Raw genomic sequence first — 26,585 nt, 5'->3', positions numbered from 1 at the left:
GTGGTGGAAGTATTGGAGAAGAAAAGGGGAAGCTTTGGAAACGGTCCAGTTTGCTAACCAGAGAGAACTATATATCGTCCATTCTGGAACGAAGTGTAAATATTGGTACCTACCTTATGAGGTAACTAATATATTTAAATTTATTCAAATTCATTGAAGCAAACAAACAGAAAATCTGCATTTTTAATTAAACACGAATGAAATAAAATATTCCTGCAAACATCACAGAAATAACTTTCACTAGCAAACTAGCCGAGTGATCAAGCACATCGGGCATCTCTAGCGAGTCCTCCGTAATTGACCAAGCAACATTTTTCGTTTTTTGATAATGAAGAAAGACAAATGTTATTGTCAGGTTATTTTTTATCCGATAATGTTGGTCTATCTTTAATAAACCATTTTAAGAGTATCTCATTGAAGAAGAAGATAATACTAAAAAATCTAAAGACACATGAAATAGAACAAAACACTCAAATAAAAAAAACGCTCTCGATTCGAATCGAACCAAGGATCTATGTCTTTGTGTTTTAACCACTCAACCATAAGGACCTAGTTATTAAAAGTCATATTTTTCGATTTCATATTTCAAATTCAAAATTAACAATATTATCTTGCTAATTTTTTCGCCAGCTACCTATTTGAATGATCACAAATTTCTAATGAATTGGTTTGTAATGTATGTCTGTATTTATATGGTTCTTAAGTGACCTATCAGGTAAGTATGGTACTGTGTATTATCTCCATATGTAGTAATAACTTAGATCATTGTAGAAATGTATTATATATAAGGTCATATTTTTCGATTTCATATTTCAAATTCAAAATTAACAATATTATCTTGCTAATTTTTTCGCCAGCTACCTATTTGAATGATCACAAATTTCTAATGAATTGATTTGTAATGTATGTCTGTATTTATATAGTTCTTAAGTGACCTATCAGGTAAGTATGGTACTGTATATTATCTCCATATATAGTTAGTAATAACATAGATCATTGTAGAAATGTATTATGTATTTGTAATAAATAATATGTTAGTAATAACAAATGTAGATCATTGAAGAAATGTATTATATATTTGTAACAAATAATATGTTAGTAATAACATATGTAGATCATTGTAGAAATGTATTATATATTTGTAACAAATAATATTTATTTTTTTTATTTTTATTTTATTTCTTTTTATATAGGAAGCAAACAGTCGTAAAGTAAAAAATTATAACAATAAACATTTATATGTTCTAGACCAATTAAGTTCCATTAAATTAAATGTAGATTTAGTATTTTTTACCTACACAACATATTAAATGGCAAAAAATAAACATAATAAAGAAATACATAAAATTAAAAACAAAAAGAAAAAATACAGCTTTTCGCATAGCTATACTATTCACTACGGGTGATAATAATGTACTTTTCACAACAAAAAAATTGAATAAAATAAAAGTATTTTAATTTATTAATTTATTAAGCTGAATTTTATATGATATTAAGTTATAATATGTTAGTAATAACATATGTAGATCATTGTAGAAATGTATTATATATTTGTAACAAATAATATGTTATTAATAACATATGTAGATCATTGTAGAAATGTATTATATATTTGTAACAAATAATATGTTAGTAATAACATATGTAGATCATTGTAGAAATGTATTATATATTTGTAACAAATAATATGTTAGTAATAACATATGTAGATCATCGTAGAAATGTTTTATATATTTGTAATAGCATGTTTGTAATAACGGTTCAATACTAACTCAACACAGTGACTATTCAACACACTTTTAAAAATTGATATAGAGTCATTAAAACCGATGAAAAAAATAAAAATTTTAACATAACCTAACCTAACCTAACCTAACCCACTTAACCCAGTTAATAAAGTTTTTGTTTCATCACTTTCCATGACTTTATATAACTTTTTAAAGATGTGATGAATTATCATTTTGATGATTTATCCGCCTGTCATAACATTGATCATTGTAGGAATGTATTATATATTTGTACTAACATGTAGGTAAGTAATAACATATTAGTGGAATGCACTTCAGATGATTTTCCACAAAAACGGCGCTATACAAATCATCCAGTTATTATTATTATTATTATGGGACACCCTATTGACTTTTTTCTAAAAGTCCAAATGAATATTCAATTCTCAACTTTTTTAACTTTTGATACGTATAACGTACCGTATACCGTATATAGGTACCATGAAACATATATGGAAAAAAATAATTGCAAGATAATATTTTTGATTCTGAATTAGAAACATGAGATTGACAAATATGACGTTTAGTAAATAAGTCCTAATGTCGAGTGATTAAGACGCCATCCCGGTAAAACAAAAGATCCTGAGTTAAATTCCTGTTCGATTTTCTTTTTCTGTTTCATGTTTCATTTAGAGTTGTTAGTATTATATTTTTCTTCAATATCATCGGGTATTCAAAAGTTAAAGCAAAGTTCTTCCAATAACAATAGAACATTTTATTAGTGTTAGAGTATTTAATCATTCTATCCGCTAGTAGAACCATGCAAAACCATTATGCATAACAAATGACTTTGTATCAGGTATCAGCCACGTCGTATCATCGAACTCTCTCCATAAAGATACGCCCGCATGAAATACAGATACAGCAATACGCTATTATTATAGGTGGCGCTAGTTATACGTTATACAGCACAGGTGTCCCGTCTCTATTGATCGCGGTCCGCCCACTAACGGGACGCCTACCCAAATCGGGCTCCGCCCAGAAACGCCCACAGCTGCGTTCCGCCCCTTCCGCATTTACTCTGTCAGTTTTTAGGATATTTGCCCTTTTTTCTGCAAAGTTTTTCTGGTACTTTTTGTCACAAGCCAGCAGACTGCGGTTTTTGTTGGATTTTGCCCAGTTTTTGTAAGAGTTTGCCCCGTTTCATGCGGTTTTTGTCGCATTTTCTTCCCTTTCGAATAGTTTTTAGACGCATTTTCCCCCTTTTGTGGGGTTTTTGCCCAGAGTTTGGGCGAAGAGAAAGGGTTTTGTTTGAAAGTAATAAATAATGCCGCTGTGCAAATATGCGGATGAAAGTTGCTATGTTTCGGAGGATTTATTATTTGGAAGCGTACGTGCTCGCTTGTTTGGTACCGGATGTTGCTTTTTCGCAATATTAGAGAAGTTTGGTACCTCTACCTACCTATCTTTAATTCAGTACAAAAATGAAAATACTTATTTCACCACTTCTGAGTAGGCTGTCGATTAGCGTTTCTCGTCGACAAGCGTATAATATTCCTTTCATCGACGCTTATGTCTAACGTTACTTACTTGACGAGTAATTAGTCAACAGTTTGTGATTAGTGAAATATCCAGTTTACGTTAAAAATATAGCATTCAACCGATTTAGATAATTTTTCATTTACTTCACACTCGACGTTTGTGTCTTATTTATTGATGTCGTGCATATGATAAAATATTAGTCATTCAGAATATATCGAGAACACGTGTTCTTTTCCTAATAAATATCATGACAGTTTCAGTGGAGAGTTACAGCTATATTAATCTTAATAATGTTAAATTTCATATATAGTTATTGTGGACGGAGAAAACTGATATAAATTACATTTAATTTATTACAAATCTGGCCAAATTATGCGTTTTCCTGTTAAAAACGGGACTGCAGGCGCAATAAAAAAATCAGTTAAAAGCGAAAGTTTTATGAGGACGGAGGAACACGTGTTCATACAAATATTGAAATTGATATTAACATACTGATATTGTCTAAATATATTTTGAATGACTAATATTTTCTCAGGAAATTGGCATGCTAATCACTTTTTTTAACAGGACCATTTTCTCCGTGTGTTTCTTGGTTGGTCGATAAATAAAACAACAAATTATTATTTCGTAATATTTACTTGAATTGTTACTTTTACAGAGTAATCAAAATGAAAAAACGTTGGGCCGGAATACCCAAAACGCATCGAGCGCGCCTAGTTACGGATGTAATTGAAATCCACGAATCCCCAATAATATCAATTGTCGATGCGAATTGGCTTAGCTTAATAGATCTTGGTATCTGGTACTCAAAAACTAAACGCAGAAAACCACATTAATTTCACTAATTATTATAAGTAAATATTGAATTACCGGCACCTGATGATAAACACTGTAACGCTGGCTAAAAAAAAGGAGGAAGCGCAACATGGCACAATGACCCAAAAATGTATTTATCACTATGTTAAATCTATCCACCATTTCTATATATATTTTGCCCTTTGTTTTCTGCTTTAATTAATGTACACACGGAGAATATTGAGTATTGCTAATTTATTAAAAATCTCTTCAAATTATTGGTAATCCGGTAAAAACAGGATTGCAGGCCATTTCACGATCCTCAAATTAAATATACCATTTCTGAGAGAAAGTCCAGTTATATCCAATTTTCCAATTATGTCCTAAATCCGTTATCAAATTTCGCTAATAAACAATTAGTTAAAGTTAATTAAGTGTTAATCTCAAGTGACCTACCAGGTAAGTATTGTACTGTATATTATCTCCATAAATATTTAGTAATAACATAGATCACTGTAGAAATGTATTATAAATTTGTTTTAATTTGCACCCTTGAGGTGATTTTGCACAAAAAACGGCGCTATACAAGTCATCCAAATATTATTAATATTAACTTTAAGTAAATTCCAATTACACCGTAACACGTGTTCAAGCCCCTGAATTTGCTTGATTAATACCTATACAATGACGAAATGCGAAAATAATTGAATTTTTATGAACACGTTTTGCGACATGGTGATAATCCATTCGTATTTTAATAAAAGTTTATAAGGAAACCTATTGAGTCATTCGATAAGAAGCTGCAATCTCGTTTTTAACTTATTACGAATAATTTTAAGAGATTGTTAATAAATTTGCAATTTTCATTTTTCTTCGTGTAGTTTTCAATTTTTATCTTTAAAAATATTTCAGATACATTTTAATTTGTCTGCGTTGACACTCGCAACCTCTGGGTCTGGAGGCAACGAACTCTGCCATGGAGGTCGTCCAGTTATGCATGCATACCCGACAGACTGTACCTATTATATTCGTCAAGTCTTGAAAAATGACCACACAAATTATAGACACAATCGAAAAGCACTACTTCCTTCCAATTTTGGTCACATCGCATCGTGAGAAAAATAAAACAAAACGCTTCAACTTGTGATGAAGAGTGAGGTAGTTAAGTTCCTACCTATCCGACAAAATATACGTCGACAGGGAACAGCTATGATTTTCTTACTGATACAATCGTCCTTTGTGAGAAAACGAATTTTTCCCTGACTTGATATAAATTCTCTTTTAATTAGGTACCTATTTAATTTTTAGGCAAAAATTTTTTTAAAAATTCACGAAGGAGTTGAGAGTAGCATTCTTGTATTGCCGAATATATCCGAAATTGGATTTACGTAATTCGAAGTCTTACTCCTCAATACGTCTCATACCGAGGAACGAATCACATTTAGGAAGATAAATTCTTATCAAATCCTTATACTGTTGTACCTACTGCACAACATAAAATTTGCTTTCCCGCCAATTTTTTTTTTTTTTTAATATTAACTCCACACAGGAGGCCCTGAAGAAAATAATTTCCCTCAGGGCCTATGTCATCTTTGGGGATGCTGTGTGGAGGGTCTTTTTGTGGAGAGGAAGGAGTGAACATGGGTCTTGAAGAGTCCCATGTTGTAGGAGGGAGGAAACACAGAGGTCGGCAGTTCGTTCCACAGCCGAGCTGTTGAACTTAAGAACGAATCGTAGAAGCTACCCGTTCTCATGTGACAAATGTCAACCGTGTACAAATGTTGGGCGCGCGTTTGGCGTGTATCCCGACTATGCACCGGTTCCGAAGGGATCAATGACGCTAGTTCCTCAGAGCATCTTCCATTGTAATACCGATAGAACAAGGACAGCATACCTACCTGACGCCTGTGCTCATCCTGTGGAATCTATCAAACGGACCGCCCGTTTTTGCACAGAGTCAAGGGTTTTTTCAGGTATTTAGGGGCTCCGGACCAGAGATGGCTGCCAAATTCGACAGTAGGGCGCACTTGCGATTTGTACAGGGTCAGCAGTTGTGTACTATTAAAGTATCTGCGGGCCCTGTACAGTACGCCCAGCTTCTGAGAGGCCAACTTTACTCTGGCTTCGATGGAGCCCCCGTACCTGAGCTGGTCACTTATAGTTACACCAAGCATATCAATGGAAGGCCTGTTCGGAAGATTGCTTCCGTTGAAGGAGACTAGATTATCATTTAGATCCCTTTTAGACGTAATCAGACAGGATTGGGTCTTTGAAACATTAAATTCAACGAGATTAACGCGCCCTAATTAATAATAACGCCCAATATAGTGAATATATATAGGGTTTTCCAATAAGAGGTGTTATTTTGATATTCAATGGTAAAAGATCTATGGTTTCGTTGCTTGTGTGGCACGTAGCCCGTCTCGAAAGTAAACGTTGTCCAGATCAATACCATCCAATTTCGGCCATAAAAAATAATTAATCATCTCTCGATAGCGCTATACATTCACCGTAACTGTTGCTCCAGCCTCATTTTCGAAAAAGTAAGTTCCAATTACTCCGTCGGACCATAAACCGCACCAAATAGTCACACGTTGAGGATAGAGAGGCTTTTCAGATGCGACAATTTTGCTTGTTGACGAAGCCATCGAGGTGGAAATGGGCCTCATCACTCAAGATGATTTGCATTTGATTCACTCAAGTGAATTTCAATCATTTCCATGCGTTTTCGAAGCGTGTATCGTTCCATTTTTATTAATGGCGTAGTTTCTACTTGTCAAATGTCAAAAAATGACAGCTTCAAAAGTGACATCTACCGAAATAGCGGGCTATTAAAAATAACACTTCTTATTGGAAAACCGTGTATATATTTTTGAAATAAATTCCAAAATTAATAACAGCATTTCCAATTACATGTGTTCAATTATGTCCTCTGGGTGCGAACTCTCCCCAAATTTCTCTAATAAGCAATAAACGTGGTTAATCTCAAGTAACCTTCCAGGTAAATTTAGTTGTATATATATGCTATCAATCTGTATATAAAATAAATACTGACATATTAATTGGTCAAATGCATAAGTTATAAGATGATAGTTTGTCTAGCCCTCCAGGCTAATCTGTTCGCTTTTGAGAACAACTCACATGGTCTCACAGAAATCGTTGCATCTCCCTTATTGTCATGTTGAAAAATATAATATAAAAGGTGTTAGAAAAAGAAAATACCTCGCTATATATTCAAATCCAGAAGTTAACAACAGAAGAATTAAATAGTACACCCATGTGAAACCAAAAATTTCGTTATGTTTTATGAATTATTTTTATATGAAACGACAAAAAAGTGAGGCGACAAAAACCTTGTCCCTAAAAAACCCTATTTGATTTGTCTAATAAAATGCTTGTGTTATTATATATATTTTTGTTATCAGTAATTTTAGTTACAAAAAACGTGAAGTACCTATGCTATTTTTATTTATTTTTTTATGTTTGCATTCAAAATTTTAAAATTTCAAAAAATATTTAATTATTTCTAATAATAATATTTGAAAGCGTATTTCATTTCACCTTTGAAATAAAATATTTTTGGATACGTTCAAAAATAATCCATTTATTTGGATTTTATTATAAGCGGAAATACCTACTCCGAGCTTTTGTCAAAATATGGCCGATAAGAGCCTGAGGAGCTCGTCTATAGATAGCGATAAGATAAAGCATTGTACAAATGTATTATACAGGGTGTATCGGCAAGTACCCGACAAACTTTAACCAGCTATTCCTTAGCACATTTGGAGTAAAAAATGTTATGGGCGCTTTGCTGTCCGGTAACATTTTTTTTCCATTAAAAACAAAAAATAAATAAAAAATCCACACTCCGTCACTGTCATTTGCATTGTTTCTCGTGTTCAACAGCTGTTAGTAGCAAGTGTGTCAAAAAGTGTCCTCGCTCTTTCGTACACACTAAATAATAATAATTAAAAATGAGACGAATGGTGCCGTGCCATTTCGTTGTGCTTGTAAAAGCGCGCCAACGTAGGTACGTACGTACATTATTCAACGAAACTCGAACAAAATATTGCCAGACGGGTTTTCAAACTTTGAAAAAGGATAAAACAGTGGTGACATGTGGTGAAAATATGAATAGTAAATTTTTTTATCAAAAAAAAATGTTACCGGACAGCAAAGTGCCTATAACATTTTTTACTCCAAATGTGCTAAGGAATAGCTGGTTAAAGTTTGTCGGGTACGTGCCGATACACCCTGTATACTTTTACAGGGCCCTTGAAGTGATTTATCACATAAAAGGCGCTTATAAATCATGTAAATATTATTATCTTATTTGAGGGCACCATTAAAACCGATTAATAACACATCTCCGTGCTACCGTATCATAAAACTAATTAAATTCGTTCTTGATTGAAAGGTTTTTAAAGTGCATTTAGTTACGATGCATAATTTATCGCAATGATATTGTAATTGGTGAGGAGCTGATACCGCGCAGCGAACATTAGCCTAATTTATGCGAGGCAGATGTGCACGGGGTAGGGAGTCGGGGACAACTGACTAATAATGACGAGAACGATTTCACCAACTGATGTTCCACACTCGTGACAGTCTTCGTGTGGGTAGGTGCTGAGAATGCTATCTATATACACGCTAATATCTATAGTATACACTCACTCCACGTACAATACAAACGCAAGTGCTGCCATCTATAATATTCAAGTAGAATGATCAAAGTATTCGCAGTATATTTTTTACCTGCTAGTTTTATTACAATTTCCGTAGGTATTCATACTTTTACTAGATAATATTAAAAATATTCTCCTACCTATCATTATATATAATATTATATTTTAAAAGGTGTCTGGCAGTCAACGTGGTGTTGTTTATCATATAAAACTACAGTTTTATCCCGAGATTGATGAAATTTTTCACACTTGACGTTCAAAACAATAGTAAGGTGATTTTCTTCATCTCGAAAAACATACCCATCCCTTTTCCCACCCCTGAAAGAACAGTTTAGATATTTCTTGATGAAATTTTACACACTTGACGATCAAAATAACAGTTGGATAGCCCGGATATATTAATTTTAATTCACTTTCATGTTACTACCATTCGATCAAGGTTTCCTGATATGTATTATTGTGACGATTATACTTCGGTTTCAGGCTACAATTCTGTTATAAATAGATTACACACCACTGGTAATTCTTATGCTATGTTAACTGATGTTTTAATGTCTCTATTGGAGTCTATACTAGCTCTATAGCTATACTAATTAAACATTTAAGCAGTGCATGCTTTAACGAGGTCACTACATAACAGGTTATTTTTTTTTTTTTCTTTATTTTTTTCACTAACTTTGTACCAATGTAGATTCTGTTTTCTTTTGTGTTGTTTACTTAAAAAGTTTTTGTTTTCTTTTTTCTTTCTATATTGACTACCAATCACTATCATGTGTGAATACATATTTTTATTGAATTAACCACACACAGGAAGCCCTGAAAAAATAATTTCCTTCGAGGCCTTTGTCATCTTTTAAGATGCTGTTTGGAGGGTCTTTTATAAGAAAAGGAAGGAGCGGAAGTTCTGGGAAGGTAAAATTTTCGAGGGTTGGTTAGGAATTTAGGGATCAATCATTGATATTAAATGTCCAGGATTGACGGAAAAGTCCCTCCCATTGCGGTGCAAGGCGTGTTTTAATTATGACTGAATTATTCAAAAATCTCTTATAATTATTGATTCATATCTGGTTAAAAACGGGACTGCAAACCGATAAAATAAAGTATAATAAAATGTGAGTAAATTAATGAAAAAATGTCCATACACCTGCGTTTGTATTAGTAATACCAGTATATCATGACGAATGCAAAACTGTTAGATTTTTATGAACAATGTTCGGAAATTGTGATAACACTTTAGTTTTTTAGGATACCTATCAATTCATTTGCTGATGACCTACAATCCCCTTTTTAACAGGAATACGAATAATTTGAAGAGGTTTTTAATAAGTTAGCAATATTTTTAGTGAGCAAGTTTTCAGCGTACGTATACAAATAATTGACCGAATTGTTCGTCTGTAAAATAAGTGTATCGCCAAGTTAGGGAAGTTATTTTTTATTTTATTTTTTTATTTGGTACAATTTTTTTTTACATTTCAAAGTTTTCCAGTAATGTTGGCCTCACTGGGTGGCTTGCCCGTGCTGAGGCAATATATATAATATTTATTTATTTGTTTCATTAACGACTTTCGGCTTTTACATAATATAACTTATAGTACCAGACATAATCTATAAAGAACCCTTATAAGCGTGTAAAACTGCAAAGAGTAGTAAATGTCAAATCAAAATGAGATCCTGTTTAACTAATGGAATATTGGAATGCCAAAAAATATATTTACCTAATCATATAAATAAAAAAAATGTAGCTAACATAAGAAGATGAGGTACACAGTGAATGCGTTCGTGTAGTTTTATAATAAGTAGAGTATATTTCATGTTGAAAGGAGAATAATAAACAGTCCGTTTTGAGCGTGTAAAATAGCAAAGAATAGAAATTAGACTCCAAGAACATGTAAACGACAAAGCAAAAAATGAGATCCTGTAATTAATTAAAACAACATTGCAATGGTGAAAAATATATGAATATATTAATACAATATTGCAATGATGAAAAATATAAGAGATTTATATAAATACAATATTGCAACGATGAAAAATATTTATATAATATATACAAATAACCTAATATAAAGATGGGGTACATACAGTATAAATACTTACGGGTGGGTATATAATAAGTAAGTAAAATATATTTCATGTTAAAAAGATGTCAAAATATTATAAGAAAATCGATGATCGTGATCGATGGGTAAGACTCTCGTCTAGCAAGCTACAGATCGCGGGTTCAATTCCCGGCGTGCGAAAGTAAATTCCATTTGATTAAATTGTGTTATTTCACAAATTACTCATTAAAAATAATATGTAGTTTATTTGCGGTATGTTCCAGAGTGGAAGTATCATAACACATAGTATCGCCCTACTATAAGACCACCATTCAGAATTGAAACGTTTGCTTTGAGCTTTTTTAACTTTCCAACAAAATGCCAGCAAATTCATATTGTGACATCACTTTTGCCCCACCTGCGTTAAAACAACAGACCGGAAATTGGTCAAATAAACAGTAACAATAATTTCGCGTTCTCAGGTGCGTATCGCTTTTTTGCTCAATTTCATCTAATTCTCTATCTGTATACAGTATAAATGTAAAAGCACAATGTCATTTGACGTCATTTACAAAAATTATGGCACATTTACATAAAGACATTATTTTTGCCCCATCTTGTATATATCACAAGTTACCCCAGTGTAACCTATCACTATCGTGAAAGACCACTAACTCTATACACTAGAAAATCTATACCTAACCCTGTGATCTACTTAACTTTCTTCCGCTAACCTACAACCACTATAAGACCATGAAATCCACATTTAATCGAAATAAAATTTACTCCATTAGTATTTTCTCTGTGAAATGAGTGATGACGCGAGGAATGACTTTGACAGTACAGGGTGCCGTGATAAAGTGAAAAATAAAGCGAATGACGCGGAGAGAAGGTACCATTAGTTGTGGGGGACACGGTAGCACGTTATTTATTGCCCGGGCGTGGGATATCATCTTTATCTTAGATACAGCGGAGGGAGGCTGTACGGCGTAAGGAATTCAAAACTAGGTTGGCGGGGAAAGCATAGGGGTGAGATTCTATCATTTCAGAGATTTCGAAGTGGGCAACTAAACGAAATCTGTAATCTATTCTATGAAATATATATGGTATAACTTGAATTCGCGGCGTTCCATCCGCTCTACTTGGCGTGAAATGTATTTAATGTCATTTATAAATGGTTGCTACGTCCATACATGAATGATGGAAATGGGCCATGAAACTGCGAGCACAATTTTTTTTTTGGCGTTTCTTTATTCAGAAAAATTTAAATTTTACAATTATTTTGTTGTCTACAACCACCATACTAGGCTCATGCCCGTATTATGGTAGCCAATGCGTGTCGCCAACAAAAGCATATCTTCCATTTCATAGCGGCATTTGGTCATAGTTCGGCGACCGTCGGCACGCTTCCATGCCATGTCTCCGTTTGTTTCTATTATTATGGTTATGCCATTTATGACATTTTGGCTTTCACGCACATTAACGTGGAATGCAGAGCTTTTTTAAATTATTGACAAGGAAAGGGCCTTACAAAAAATGTCCGCAAACATGTTTACATCTTCTACACACATCTCTATGAAAGGAATTACTCACTAGATTTTTGTTTTGCGCAAGCATTCACAAAAATAACCGATATTTAATGATAAGTTCCCAGGGTTTGAACGATATGTTAACAATTTATGAATTATCCATTACATGGAAGTAACCCTCGTTTGAAGGGCTTAGTTTTATTTATTTATTAATTTTGTATACGGACTATTATCCAATAATACACAGAACAAAGCATATAATACAAACTGAAAAACAGTATAAACGAAGTGAAAATAAACGGAAAGAATTGTAGGTACTATAAATCAACTACACCCGAATAAAGCAAATTACAGATTACACAAAAACATAAATCAGCATTCCATCTTCCTACAAAAATACCATTCAGAATATATCAAGAACACGTGTTCTTTTCCTAATAGATGTCATGACGGAATGCAACAATATAAGTATGTCAGTATCAATACCAGTATTTGTACGAACACGTATTCCGTCGTCCTCGTAAAACATTTGTTTTTTACTGATGTTAGGAAATCTTTCAATTCACTCGTTACAGGCCCGCAATCCCATTTTTAACAGGAAGATGAATATTTTGACGAGATTATTAAAATATTTGCAGATTTCATTTCAGTAAGTTTTTCGGTGTGGTTTATTTTTTAGTATAAACAGAAGTTCTAGATAAATCCCTTTACTGTGACAGCTTCAATGTTGTGTACCTGAAAAACAAAGCATGTCCTTCAAAGGCGATGCATAATTTCAAGAAAAGTATACATTTCTTCGCCTCCCTGTTTCATCATGGGTCAGTAAGGAATCAACACAAACCGGAATAAATAAATTATTGTTTATTGTTATTTAACAGCAGCAACACAAACAATCATTGTTAACTAGTGCCAATTAGGGTCAATAACCTACTGTTACTATACACTAACTAAAATCCTAAAGCACTCTAACATGAAAGAACTTATTATCGGATAAGAAAATAAAAAAAATATAATATTCAAATTTAAAAAAATATGGATGATTTCGGAGTATATTTATTTATAAAAGAAATAAAGTTATCTATATATCTAAATAAAAATTTAACTGTTCGTTTTTTCAAAATTTTTGATCGATTGCTTTGAAATTTTGACACAAGTTTCATTCGAATACGCGTGTGTTTTTAAATAACCATTTTTTTAAAAAACAGCGTCATCTATTGGATATAGAAGCAATTCGCGCTATTGTTTCTCTCTCTGTATAGACTGTCTGAATCACAGCAACGCGTGGCGGGGTACAGCTAGTTATATAAAATCGTATTAACATTCGGTTTTTACATATTAAGATATTTGAATACTACTCTTCCATAGAAGCGTTGGCTTGTGTTTGGAAGAGGAGTGCACATTACATTATTGTAGTTATTTAAAAGTAATGAATAATATGAAAGGTATTCAGTGTAGTAGTAAGTGAGCAGCGTCCTCGTGTGGAGTCCAGAAGCCTCCAGTCAGTTTGTAAGGCTGATCGGCTTGTGTAGGCTTCTTTCGTATCACGACAAGGATTGGCTTGCCGTTGAGATAGATGGAGGTTCGCTTCTCATTAAAAACACTTGTGTTTTTGTTGATATGTTTAATATGTAACACAGAAGAGGGTAGACATTAAACCGATAGAGAGAAGCGAGAGTTGGATGATACTGGTCATGTAAAATTGAATGCTAATAAGAATAGAACAAAAGATCTCGATCACAACAAACTATATAAAACAAAACACTAATATTTGACGTGAATACAGACACAAGATATTATAGATGCGAAATTAATGACAATATTACACTATGACGTGCCATAGACAAAAAGATTTAATATAATAGGTGGCACAGACAGAAAAAGATAATGTAAAAGGCTCTACACATCGAGATTATAAAATGAAAAAGTGAAAGAGTTTAGGCTTGAATAAAGTTAAATAAAAAAGGACATTCACAAGATACGACACGCAACAGTAAGTACATTACAGTGAGAAAGTAAAAAAATTGTTACATTATATGTTTGGTAGATGTAATATAAGTTGTTTGGTTAATAGTAGTTAAGCTTATAGACTTGAATAGTATAATTTTATCAACGCATGACTGGGCGTATTTCTTTAGTATATTGCACAGATAAGTTGATGGACGATGAATAAATTAGAGGGAACGACGTTTTCAATAATACATTGCTGCTAAATTTTAAATTCCATTTTGCCATCAACACGCCAAAAGTGACAAAATGGATCTCATCCAAGACTAACGGTTGAAACTACAAGGAAGATTGCATCAAAGTTGATTAAACAGAAAAAAAACTACGACTTCTTGCTCAAATAATTAGTTGTTTGAAATAAGATTTAAATCAAATTAGCTTTTTTATCAACAGTGTCATCAATCATCGCTTAACGAAAAATTTAAATAAAAATAATTGTTTTGTAAAATATCTGGTAATCCTGTTTCTGATAATACATTTGGAGTTAATACTTGCGATGAAAGTAATCCTTTTAGAAAAGTATTTAATATACATTTTGGAAAGTTAATTTATTTGTTTATTCACGCCTTTAATGCTTTTACATGTATACATTGTAATAGGTAAGTTGTTCTGGAGTACAATAATAAGTGAATAGTACATAACATACATACCAACTAGAAGTACTCGTTCGAAAATTGTTTTTAATTATAACAACAATATCAGTACTGAGTCATTTAGATTATAAATGTAGTTGGTAATAAACAGAGATTCGTAGATGTGTTCAACGTGCACGAAATATAGTTACAAGAAGGCTGTAGTAACATACCTCAAGCTCAATCAATAACAAAGCTAAACATAATACTATTTTTCTGCATTGAATTTATATATAATGGCAAGCTTTTATTTCTTGATTACTGTTGCACTAAACTATTATGTATATCAAATGTTTGTAAAAGCCCGTATGGTCGTAGAATATATAAGTAAATTAATAATAAACTGAGTATGAACGATATATGCAGGTACAATACAAGTTATCATAGAGAGTTCTGTTAAACAAAGAAGTTCAATAATTGCTTATACTAACAAAAGTACAAAATAAGTACCTACTTTGAAAACAGTTACAGCGCAATTTGTAGTAAATTTTTTGATATTTATAAAAACATACATAAACAGTTTGTTATAAAGTATGTTTGTATTTATCAAACCTTTATTACGTCAGTTTTGGTGTTTTGTAGAACATACATAGCTTAAATAATAGCGATAGAAGGTGCATTTATTAAATAAGAGAAAATCACAAACATACTTTTTTTTAACGTTCACAGAACTACAAGCGTAGAAGTTTTTCAAAGAATATAATATAACTAGCTTACGTGTACCCGGCGCTGTTGAGGAGTATCCTCATGAGATAGACATATATCATAAGGACCTTTCTGTAGACCTTTTTAAGATATACAATTCCATACTACATTATTTTAATGTATCTTATAAGGTTTAGCCAGCGTTAGCAATGTAGTGCCCGAAAATTTGTTTTACGACTAGATCATAAAACATCGACTTTTCTCTACTTTCTATAAATATAATAAACAAGTATCATATATGTAAACCTTCAGAAAGAAATTTTCTAAATGATAGTGAAACGCTCATTGAAATTCGTTGCGTAATTTAGAAGAACTAAGCACACAAACAGATATACGCGAATAGCGACTTCATTTAGAGATATTGTATTCAAATAAATAGTTAAAGTTTTTCGTAACCAGGGAATATTTGCCTTTCTTGAACCGGAAGGCATGTTTCACAGAATTTGAACAATTCATCACATTTCAAAGTTGATTTACAAGTTTTTTGAAGGTTCTATTAACGTTACATTTTAATATTATTATTGATCAGTTGCTTGACAAAACTGCAATAATAACAAAAATTGGATATAACCTTCACAGAACATGAAAATCATCTTTGAAATTTGATGAATTGTTCAAAATCCGTGAAACCCGTCAGCGTATAATCTTTACTTAATTAATCTTAAACTTTTTTTAATCTTTTTTGCTGAATGAAGTAACTAGCAATCGATTAGTAAGAACTAACGACTTTTAATTTCAACAATGATATTTTACAAACAATGTTAGATGGTGGCTATTCGTTATTACTACACTACGCAATATCTGACGTCAAATAATGTAATGTTTGATTCAAGTCCAAGCAATCATAATGGTAGTTATATTGCTTCTGATTTTGTTCCCACAAACCGACATCAATCAACACTCATCCCCGTGGGGGCTTCCAGAGAACATTATAAGCATATCATAATGACATATTTTACTTTGTTTGTATCCAGGGCTGGCCCTGAACCAACCGGCATCTGGCACGAGTAATATTTTGGCTGACGTTGTCAAATACGACGGCCTCCATAGTCGAGGGCAGTTGCGGCTCGTTACTTTTGGGTGTGTTTTGTGTTTTAATATTAAAAAAATTGCATTGTTGTCGTTGTGGCCAAAAAAAGTTTTTTTTTGTTTTTGAAAATTCGATTTTTTATTATTACTTTCAGGAAATCGGTACAGTGCACTGCCAAACTGAAATTTCCTGAAAATCTTCATTAAAAAAAACTGAATTTTCTTTCTGAAAATCTTTCTGACTTAAACATCATCAATATTGTCGAATTTTTGTAACTTACACTCACTCTATCACACTCAAAAGTCACGAGCCGCCACTGGTCGAAGGTTAGGCTCTCGACTAGCAATCCAAAGGTCGCTGGTTCAAGTAAATATTATTTGATTCATTTGTGTTATTTCAGAATTTACTCTTTTAAAATAATATATAGCATACTTGCGGCTCGTTCCAGAGCGGAAGATACTATCAGTATCGCCCTGGTGAAAGACCACCATTCAGAATTGGAACGTTGCTTGAAATGGCTTTTGCCGTTTTTGGTGACCAGATCCGAATAGTCAGGTACTCCCTTACTTTCTTTTTCCCGTCCACACTACCTGCAGCCTCACTACATACCCTGATTGGGAATGCCCTAGTTTCACTGGCTCCACGCGGTTGGGAGCAGTTGTACAGCAACAAAAAAAATAAATAACCTAACCTAGTCTAACCTAACCTAACCTTACGTAGTATTACCTAATGGTTGCTAAATGATCTTATTGATAGTAATGATAATCAGAAGGCTTTCAGCATCATTTTCTAGCCTGGCACACAAACCCCGAGAAAACATTTAATGTTCATGTTAGTGTATCAAATATTGTAATTTATATAAAGTTTGTTCAAAATCTTAAATCTACGAAAGTTCTTCATCGATTGCTTTGAAATTTATTTGCAACGTTGCATTCGCATACGCGTGTGTTTTTATTTATCTAGATTAAATATGTCACTTGTGACAGGTAAAAATATGCTTTTTATTAAAAAAAACAGCGCCACTTGTTGGACACAAAATCAACACGCGCACAACTAGTTTTTTGAATATTAATTTTGTTCACTAGAGTTCAGACTGAGAAAAGATGAGTTGTTGAATGAGGGGAGGCAATTTTATATAAGGCTTGATTAAAAAGAGGATCTTTGTTTTGAGAGGGACATCCAGAAATTATGTGATCTAAAGTTCCCACTTCTAGACCACATAATGTACGATCTGTGAGTCAGCACATAATTTTTATAAAGGTGAGAAGGAACGGAACAATTCCCAATCCTCGTTAGGAATAAGTGAGGAAATTTATTTTTTGAAGAAATGAGGAATTTTTGAAACCATGGTTTTGATGAAATAGTCCTTTGTATTAGCAGGCTCCCTTGGATTGACTAGCAATGTACCAATACTCTCTTCACACATTGCGGGGTCTATCTTTGATGAAGGAAAAAATGTCAGATAGAGGAATGTGGTTTACAATAGGGTTGGATGCTCCTTGTTTTGCCAAGGAATCTGCAATATCGATGCCAACATGTGCCGGAATTCAAATCCGACAGTATTGCAATTAAAGTACTTTTTCACGTCGCTATTCCTTGATATTCATCAAAAATCTATTCCATCGCTACAAATCATCTACTAATCATAAAGTTTTAAATAAAGATCATTCTTCATTTAGTCAATATCGATCACTCGGCTAACAGTAATGATTTATTTAATCGAATTAAAATTTATAAAATCGGTTCGAGTCATAAATCATTAAATATTATTTTCAACTGCTGTAACAAGTTTCAAGAGGAACTCAGTTAAATCATTCTTCAGACCTCACAACATTTGGTTTGGTTGATTTTAATCTTGTTGACACAAAGTTTTTCGCATAAATTTCAAAAGTGCTCTGCAATAAATGTGATTAGATAGGTATTATTATACCACTTATTATTTATCAATAAACTAGATTGGAATAACAATTCTGATCAAATGCTAACATTTGGTCAGAATTGGCTTAAGAAACTCAGGAGCCACTTAATTGAAGTTGGTGGTAAACGATCTTCATGAAACAAAACACTTCACCATTATAATATTATACTTTAATTGGTTCTTCGTTGCTGAAGATCGTAACCCCCAGTCTAATTTCTCTGGTGGACAAGGCTCCTCTACTCCTCGCAGTTCTGCGCTGCATGAAGAGGTAATGACACCTACGTACTGGACGCCAATGATACTTGGTCACTCCATCGCATTGGTGACCTCTCTCTGTTCTCCTGTATTCCACTTTGTCAGTGACTATGAATATCTCCAGGTTGGAGTCCTCAGTTTGGCAACCAACGTTTCTAAAGTATCTTATGTCGTAGACAGTTAGTTGAAAGCCTATTGTAGATGCCTAGCTCTTACAGAATGGACACAATTATGCGTCTGAGTGTCCATGGAATTCTGAGAATATTTCTCTCGTACCACGTACTTGCGAGGGCATCTATCAGTTTTCTTTTGCTGGCTGTAAGTGTACGTGTTTCCACACAGGGTAGAATCAGCTGCTGGACGAGTCTCATATTGGTGGTCTTCGTTATGCCTCTGTCACTCCATATCTTTTGCATTTTGTCATGCAAATCCTTCTTTCCACATCTATTTTACAGCCCACTCTAGCACTTACAAATGAGCCTAGGTATTATGAAGTCGTTCAACATCTATGAGAGCATTATTTGTTCTTACAAATGTCTTGGCGTTGATCACAATTAGTTTTGTTTTAGTATTGTTCATCAGTAGGCCCAGATGATAGTTTTCTTCGTCCATTTTAGCAAGGATGTCATTTATTTTTTTTTCGAAAGAGGAGATAATATTATAATATTGAAACAATACAAATCATTAAAAGGTCAATCAAATCAGAACACTAGAAGTAATGGGAAATTCTAATTTGAATGAGACGATTCAAAGGACTAAACTCAAGCCAAGCCGAACAGGGAAACTACTCTTTATGGACACTGCACTCACTGAGAGAACACTAATAGGATACTTCCACCTCAGGAGACTCTTTCAGCTATTGGGAGTGGAAAACACCAATATATGCAAGAAATGTGAAGAGAATGTAGAAACACCAATCGATATAAATTTCTATACCCGCTATATCCGATTTTTTGACAAAATGATCTGAGTATGACATCTTGTTCACATTTTTGCGAGCAACAAGAGGAGTCTAAAATTTAGTTTCAAATCACTCCTTATCACGACCAAAAACCATGTTAAAACTGCGAGTGAGAAACCAAATCCGCTATATCATACAGAAAGTTACTATCAAAACGCGTTATATCGGATTCAACCAATCACAAGCAGTTATTTTGCCAAAATACAATATGGCCGCCGCTCTGACGCCACGCTCGTGTATCAAAATGATCTACGCGTGTGTTTCTAAACCCGCCATGTCGGCTCAGTTGACTTTCAAAAGCCTCTATATCACGAATATATATATGAAGTGAGTATCAAAATCCGCTTTATCCATTTTATTTATCGAAATTACTTAATTATTGCTAGACATATATAGAAAAATACATGCTTTTCGAAATTTTATTACTCCAATTCATTATATAAAAAATTGTAATGCAATTACTTATGTACGCTAGAGATGTGTGCAGTTTTTTGCGGTTTTCTCCAAATCAATGAAAGTTGATAGAGCGGGTATAGAAATTACACGACTCAATATACCTATCTATATATATGGTGCCAATGTCCTTCCCCGATGGGAACATGGCTTATTTAATAGGAAATATATATTGTGGAACCAGGAAACGTAGCCAAATATTCAATGACAACCCTGGTGAACTATATCAAAGGGACCGGGACTGGGACTGTGGAATGAGGTTAGATTGGAAATAGCACAATGCACCCTTGGCCTGGGTCCTCACTGAAACTATATGAACGGTCTTTCTTAATTATATTGTAAACATAAAAATAAATGTTCCAGGGGTGTTGAGAAAGCGTTTTGAATGTTTAAAAAAGCCGCGGACGATCGATAAAGACTTAGCACATTATCTCTGCACTGAAACGAGATACGGAGTCGAATTAAATGTAGTTTTATTGTTAATTTAGTTTTTTCACAGTAATAGTATGGATTTCATGATACTGCAAGAATTTAATGGTATAAAAGTCGGGGATGCACGAGGAAGACATGAATCAAATAATTATTTATGATAAAATGAGGCGTGATTGTTGATCGAAAAAAGAGGTGTAAGGAGAGTGTATGACTCGGAAGTAAATAGTTGAAGAAGTTAAAGACGCCCGAGGAAGAAAAAAACGCCGGGTAGAAGTCTGATAGTAATTTTGAACCACTATTTGTATCCACAAATAAATTCAAACGTACGATCTTTGAAATGATTTACCTGTACTGTCAATTAAATTAATATTTTATTATCTTTATTTACTAGTGTAGTGCTAATCTCATTTATTTTATATCTTTGCCGATGACTTTATTAAATAGTTTGAATTGCGTAGTAAATTGCAGAAATACATGCAATTAAATTATCTCGATGTTTTAATGCAAACTGGTTGCGATAATCGTGTTTTCAATGCATTATTTGCGGTCATTTCTTTGATGAAACTAAGTTTTTTTACAAAAGTAAAGTGTTAGAACTAAATGGAAAATTAGTGTCGTTCTGAATTAAAAAACTTTAATTGAAAATGATTTTACTCAGGTCCAACTTGTTTACAGAAATATTTCACTTATAAATAATTGACGGGCTTCGTGGTCGAGAGGTAAGACTCTTGACTGACAAGACAGAAGTCGCGGGTTCAAATCTCGGCGTGCGCAAGTAAATGTTATGTGATTAATTTGTGTTATGACGCAAATGTGAATGGTAGCAGATGTTGGGGACATCCGAGGAAGACATGGCAGGATTAAGTGAATCAGATGCTTCAAGATGAGTCAAGGTATGTCAAGAGTCAGAATAATAGAACAGTATATAAGACGATGTATGAATGTAAATGAGGCAAGGAGTGTGTTACAAGACTGAGTTATTTTGCGGTCCGTTCTCTCTGCATACCCCTGCGGAGAAATGGAGTGATGATTAGTTAGTTAGTTAATTTTTGTTATTTAATAATGTATATTGTATCTGCAGCATATTCAAGTATCTCACTGGTGTAAAACCACCATTCAGAAATGAAACGTTGCTTAAAATGGCTTTGGCATTGTTTGGTGACCATATTTGAATAGGCAGGTACTTCCTCACCTTCCTCTTCCCCTCCCACTACCTTCAGCCTCACAACATACCTCAATTGAGGATGCCATAATCTCACTGGCTCCAGACCGTTGGGAGCAGTTGGCCCTGAAAAAATAAAATAGAATCCGGCCAACGATGAGCTCTGGCATTATGAAATTTGCAAAGCCATTTTTATTTAGGAATGTAGGTACATAATAACGTAACTCTTTTCGACCCGTAATATCATTTCTATCGTGAGATATGTAGCATTTAAGGCCATATTCTTCGATTTCAATCTTTTAAATGTACGACAGAAATACATTTTTTTGAGAACGTGTCAAATCCAAGGTAATAAATAAAATATTACCCATTATGTATGTTACCGTAAAAGCCAAAGCACTGGTTAATTGTAGATTTTACTGGTAACTTACAAATTTCATAATGACATCCAAATCCTAAAAAACTGGTACGATACAAATCTACTTACAATTAACGCAAAAAAAACAGTTTATATACCATTCACAATAAATAAATTCAAAACTAACCCCAACATTCATATAATAATACACAACAAAAAATGTAACAAAGATGTTTGTAATGAATCATGTACCATACTAAACCAAACAACTGAAATAAAATACCTCGGTGTAATTGTAGACCAACATATGAAATGGAACAGACACATATGTGAACTTGTTAAACGCATTAGAAAATGTATCTATATATTCATTAGATTAAGAAATGTTCTCAAGATAAACAACCTGAAAAAAGTCTATTACGCACTAGTCCAATCATTACTTCAGTATGGAATCATTGGGTGGGGAGGTGCATATGAAAAATTTTTAAGCTCTGTTAAAGTGGTACAAAAACTAATTATCAAAGTAATATTGAAAAAAAAAACAACTTTCTCTTCAGCATCATTGTTCAAAATTTAAATACCAAAAATTGAAGACCTCTATAAAAAAGATGCAATATTACAAATATATAAAGAAACTGTAGTAAAAAAACTTAAATTTAACTCATCCTTAAGGCATAATTTTAACATCCAAATTCCTCTATTTTCAACACAACAAATGCACAATAACTACATTTACAAAGGCATAATATATTTTAATAGTCTTCCCGAAGAAGTGAAAAAAATACCAGATTTTATTTTATTCAAAAAGAAGGTCAAATTTATCTTTAAAAAAAATTAATATCACCTATCAAATGTTATAACTTCAATTCATGTTACAACCAAAATTAACGTCACAATCCTCTTTTAAGTTTATATTTATTGTACTGTAATAATGTTAATTACTGATATAAACATGAAATAATTGTCAAAAAACTCCTACGCCAAGCTCAAGAGCTAGCACTCTTCATTGGAGTAGAAATTCAACAACATATGTTTTACACTATTACCTATTTTCAACTTATTTTATGTACAATGTAACAATGTTATAAGTTAAACAATAAATAAAAAAAAAAAAAAAAAAAACTACTAACTTTTTGAAATTGTGGCAAGGGATTTTTTAAACCCTTAATTAAGCCTTTGTCCGTATTTCCGATCAACTTTACGAGTATTGCAAAAGAGAGGTTTGTATTGAAAAGCAAAACAAAAAATATGAAGTTAGTCTTTTACTGGATTCTAATTGGATTATACCACGAAATTTTTACGACCATGAAAAATGTTGAAAATTCTACATACCAATATATTTTTTAGGTAGGAACCAAAATTTAATGTAATTTCGTGGATTAATTTTAAAAAATGTAAAGAATTTAAATATATTTTTAAGATTTGGTTGTTGTGGTTGTTGCTGACATACTTAACTCTGTTGTCTGTGGCGTGGCCGCCATTGATATATTAGACACAAAAAAGCAATTGATTTAAAACAGTTCGTTCGTTAGTTACATATGTAACACTATTTCTACAACTAGAACTCAATGAAGTTATATGTGAAATCGGGCAAATTTTGATCGAACGAATAAACGAACTATCTTTTAAATCCATCGCTTTATTGTGTCAAAAATATTCTAAATAGAAGCTACACCCCTATATCAGTATGAATATTTTCTTAAGATGCGAGTTAGATTCGTAATGGAAACACGAAAAACTTAAACTTCTGCAGCAGATATGTGATATAAGCTATGAATATAAAATAATACCAAATGGGAAATATTAAGTTACTCTCTCTTATGAACGGATTTTTGTTTAACTGCTCGGGCTAATTTGTTCGGTTTTGGGAATAAACAGCTAGTACCCGTTGAGTCAATTTGTTCGCTTTTCGGAACAGGTCTCATAGAAATCGTTGTCTCCTTTACCGTCATACTTACACATATGAACTAAACGGTGTTAGAAAGAGAAAACAGTAAGCTTTATATTCAAATATAGAAGTTTACCACAGAATAATTATTACGTACACCTCTATGAAAACAAAGGTTCAGACGGCAATTTGAAAAAAAAATTGTGTAAGTTTTAATTTTTCACTAATAATTTTATATGAAACAATTAAAAAAGAGAGCAGAAATGTTAATGATACATTAATTAAATTATGTATTTTTTTACTATAAATGATTTTAGAAGGCGATGCACTACGTCGTGTAATATTTTAAATTGAGCCGCTATCAATAACAACCCTTACGTAGATGGCGATAATGTTTAAATTCCCGCTTAACACCATCCGCCTGTTTTGATTTATGCAAGAAAAAAACATGGCCAGAAAGTGCCCTTTATTTTATTTTGTGGATGTTCAGACATAAATATTAAATTTTTTTCGATCATTTTGTTAAAAACTTAATTTTCCACATTATACAATAAAATCATAACCGAAAATGGGTTCGTAAGTAGGAGATTTTGAACTTTAAAGCAGTTTTAAATCTAAAAAATACTCGATTATTTCAAAGGCCAAGATGTATTCTACTCGCAGTATTTAATTAAAGCATCTGAAACATTTCTAGGCGACCAAATTTCCAAACAAAAACACATGATTTTGCATTACTACGTATGGCATCGCCTTAAGAGTTAAAACTAAAAAACGTAAAGTGAGCCGTTTTTAAAACTTTTTTACGTTAGATTTAAAAAATGATACGTTAATTTTTATCAACAAAATTTGAGATCGTATTTTTTCACCTTTTAAAAACAGTTCTTAGTTTTCGGGTATGTTGAGAAATATCCCATTTATTTAGTTTTTATTGAGAAGCGAAAATACATAAAAATTCACCGACTTTCTCTAGAAATACAGCGGTCAATATGCCAGAGGCCTGTAGGGTTAAAAATATTAAGAGTTATTTTTTAAAATAAAGCTGTGCACGTTGTTTTGTGTCAACAATATTTGAAATTGTCTTTATGAGAGCTGTAAAGCTTTAAGAGTCGAAGTTCTCGAAGAGACGACGTATGAAAGAGAACGATGCAAGGAGTGCGCGTAGAGACAGAGTTGTGTGGCGGTCTATTCTCTCCTGCCTACTCCTGCGGAAAACAGCGTGATGAAAGAAAATTACATCCCAAAATTACAATACGCTTCATTGATACAAGGAATTGAAAAAAAGTGATTATAAAATCTTTTCCATCTGCATTTTGGCGGGAAACGAACTAGTGGATAATTTTCCGAAACAATTCTATATTGATTAATTGTATTTATTATTTAAATCAATTATTATAGGATATTGCTTGGTATTTTTGTGGTTATAAAAAAAATAACTTTCCGCTAGGTATGTTGGGTAGGCACACAATATTTTGAAAAGTTACAATGAAAGCTTTCAGACAAAAATATCTGCTCCATATTTTAATGCACTTAAAAGCCGATTTTGAGATTGCGAAAATCTTATTTTTAGGTAATTCATATGCTGCTAAAATGAAAGTATACTATTTTCAAAAAAATATAATAACCGTTAATTGATATAATTTAATAAATGCGAGGTAAATGTACATTCATTATCTCGAAATGTCTCAAATATAAGAAAAAAGAAACGATTCCGCTAATTTAATCAAGAACTCAAATTATTAAGGAAAGAAGAAAAATCCCAACAAAGAAATTTAAATATTTACTATGTCCATTGTCAATAAAAAACAGGTAAGTGTGTGTACCTACCCACCACACAATAAATACACACAAAATACATAACCTAAAAATCTATAAAAAACAATAAAAACATTACCTAATCATTGAGAAAAACAGTCCAACACAACACCAAAGCACATTGATTAATAAACTTAGCAGAAAAAGTAAGAAGTCTATACGATTCACTTACTTTTAATGTATAAAAACTTCACAAAAGAAAAAACCAACACATTCACGCAATGCCGTAATAATAACTGCCTTATTGTGCGTACCTACAGAAGAAAGTTATTATTTAATTTCAATTAAGTGAGGTTATGTAAAAATTCGGTAGAACATGGAGGTTATGTTTGGTGGAAGATTCTAATTTCCCGCCGCGTCGAGTTTGCCGGGTGAAAATTCCAGAGGGCGCCCGCGAAAAAATCATTTCCGACGGACCGGACGGTTTTTTGCTTCGGACCGGTTCGCTGCCAGCCGAATGTTAGACACAACTAAAAACCTCCGCCGAAGCGATCAAGGCGAACAATTCGATGCGCAGGGGGGAACGAGAACGGTGAGGCTTCGCGCAGCGAGTGTAAGAGGGACGGAGGCTTTACTTGTGGGCGTGGGGGGTGGGGCCAAGCCACCAGCAAGCCTCTCCTTTTGTTTCGCCAGGCGGAGGACGTCTCGGAATGATTGC

The 26,585-nt window shown here is 33.0% G+C and overlaps 1 protein-coding gene across 1 annotated transcript in view; it reads right to left on the bottom strand.

Moving 5' to 3' along the window:
* Positions 1-26,374, bottom strand: part of LOC149409890 (uncharacterized) — a 158,939-nt gene extending 132,565 nt beyond the window's left edge. Inside the window, exon 1 of the mRNA XM_089649099.1 lies at positions 26,100-26,374. The gene's annotated coding sequence lies outside the window, so the exon portion shown is untranslated. The remainder of the gene's footprint in view (positions 1-26,099) is intronic.
* Positions 26,375-26,585: the final 211 nt, after the last annotated feature.

Source organism: Hesperophylax consimilis, chromosome 29, assembly GCF_061612785.1.
Source record: "Hesperophylax consimilis isolate HC1 chromosome 29, BYU_Hcon_1.0, whole genome shotgun sequence".
Taxonomy (NCBI): Eukaryota; Metazoa; Arthropoda; class Insecta; order Trichoptera; family Limnephilidae; genus Hesperophylax; species Hesperophylax consimilis.
Note: the sequence above shows the minus strand (reverse complement) of the source record. Positions and strands in the feature narration are given on the sequence as shown.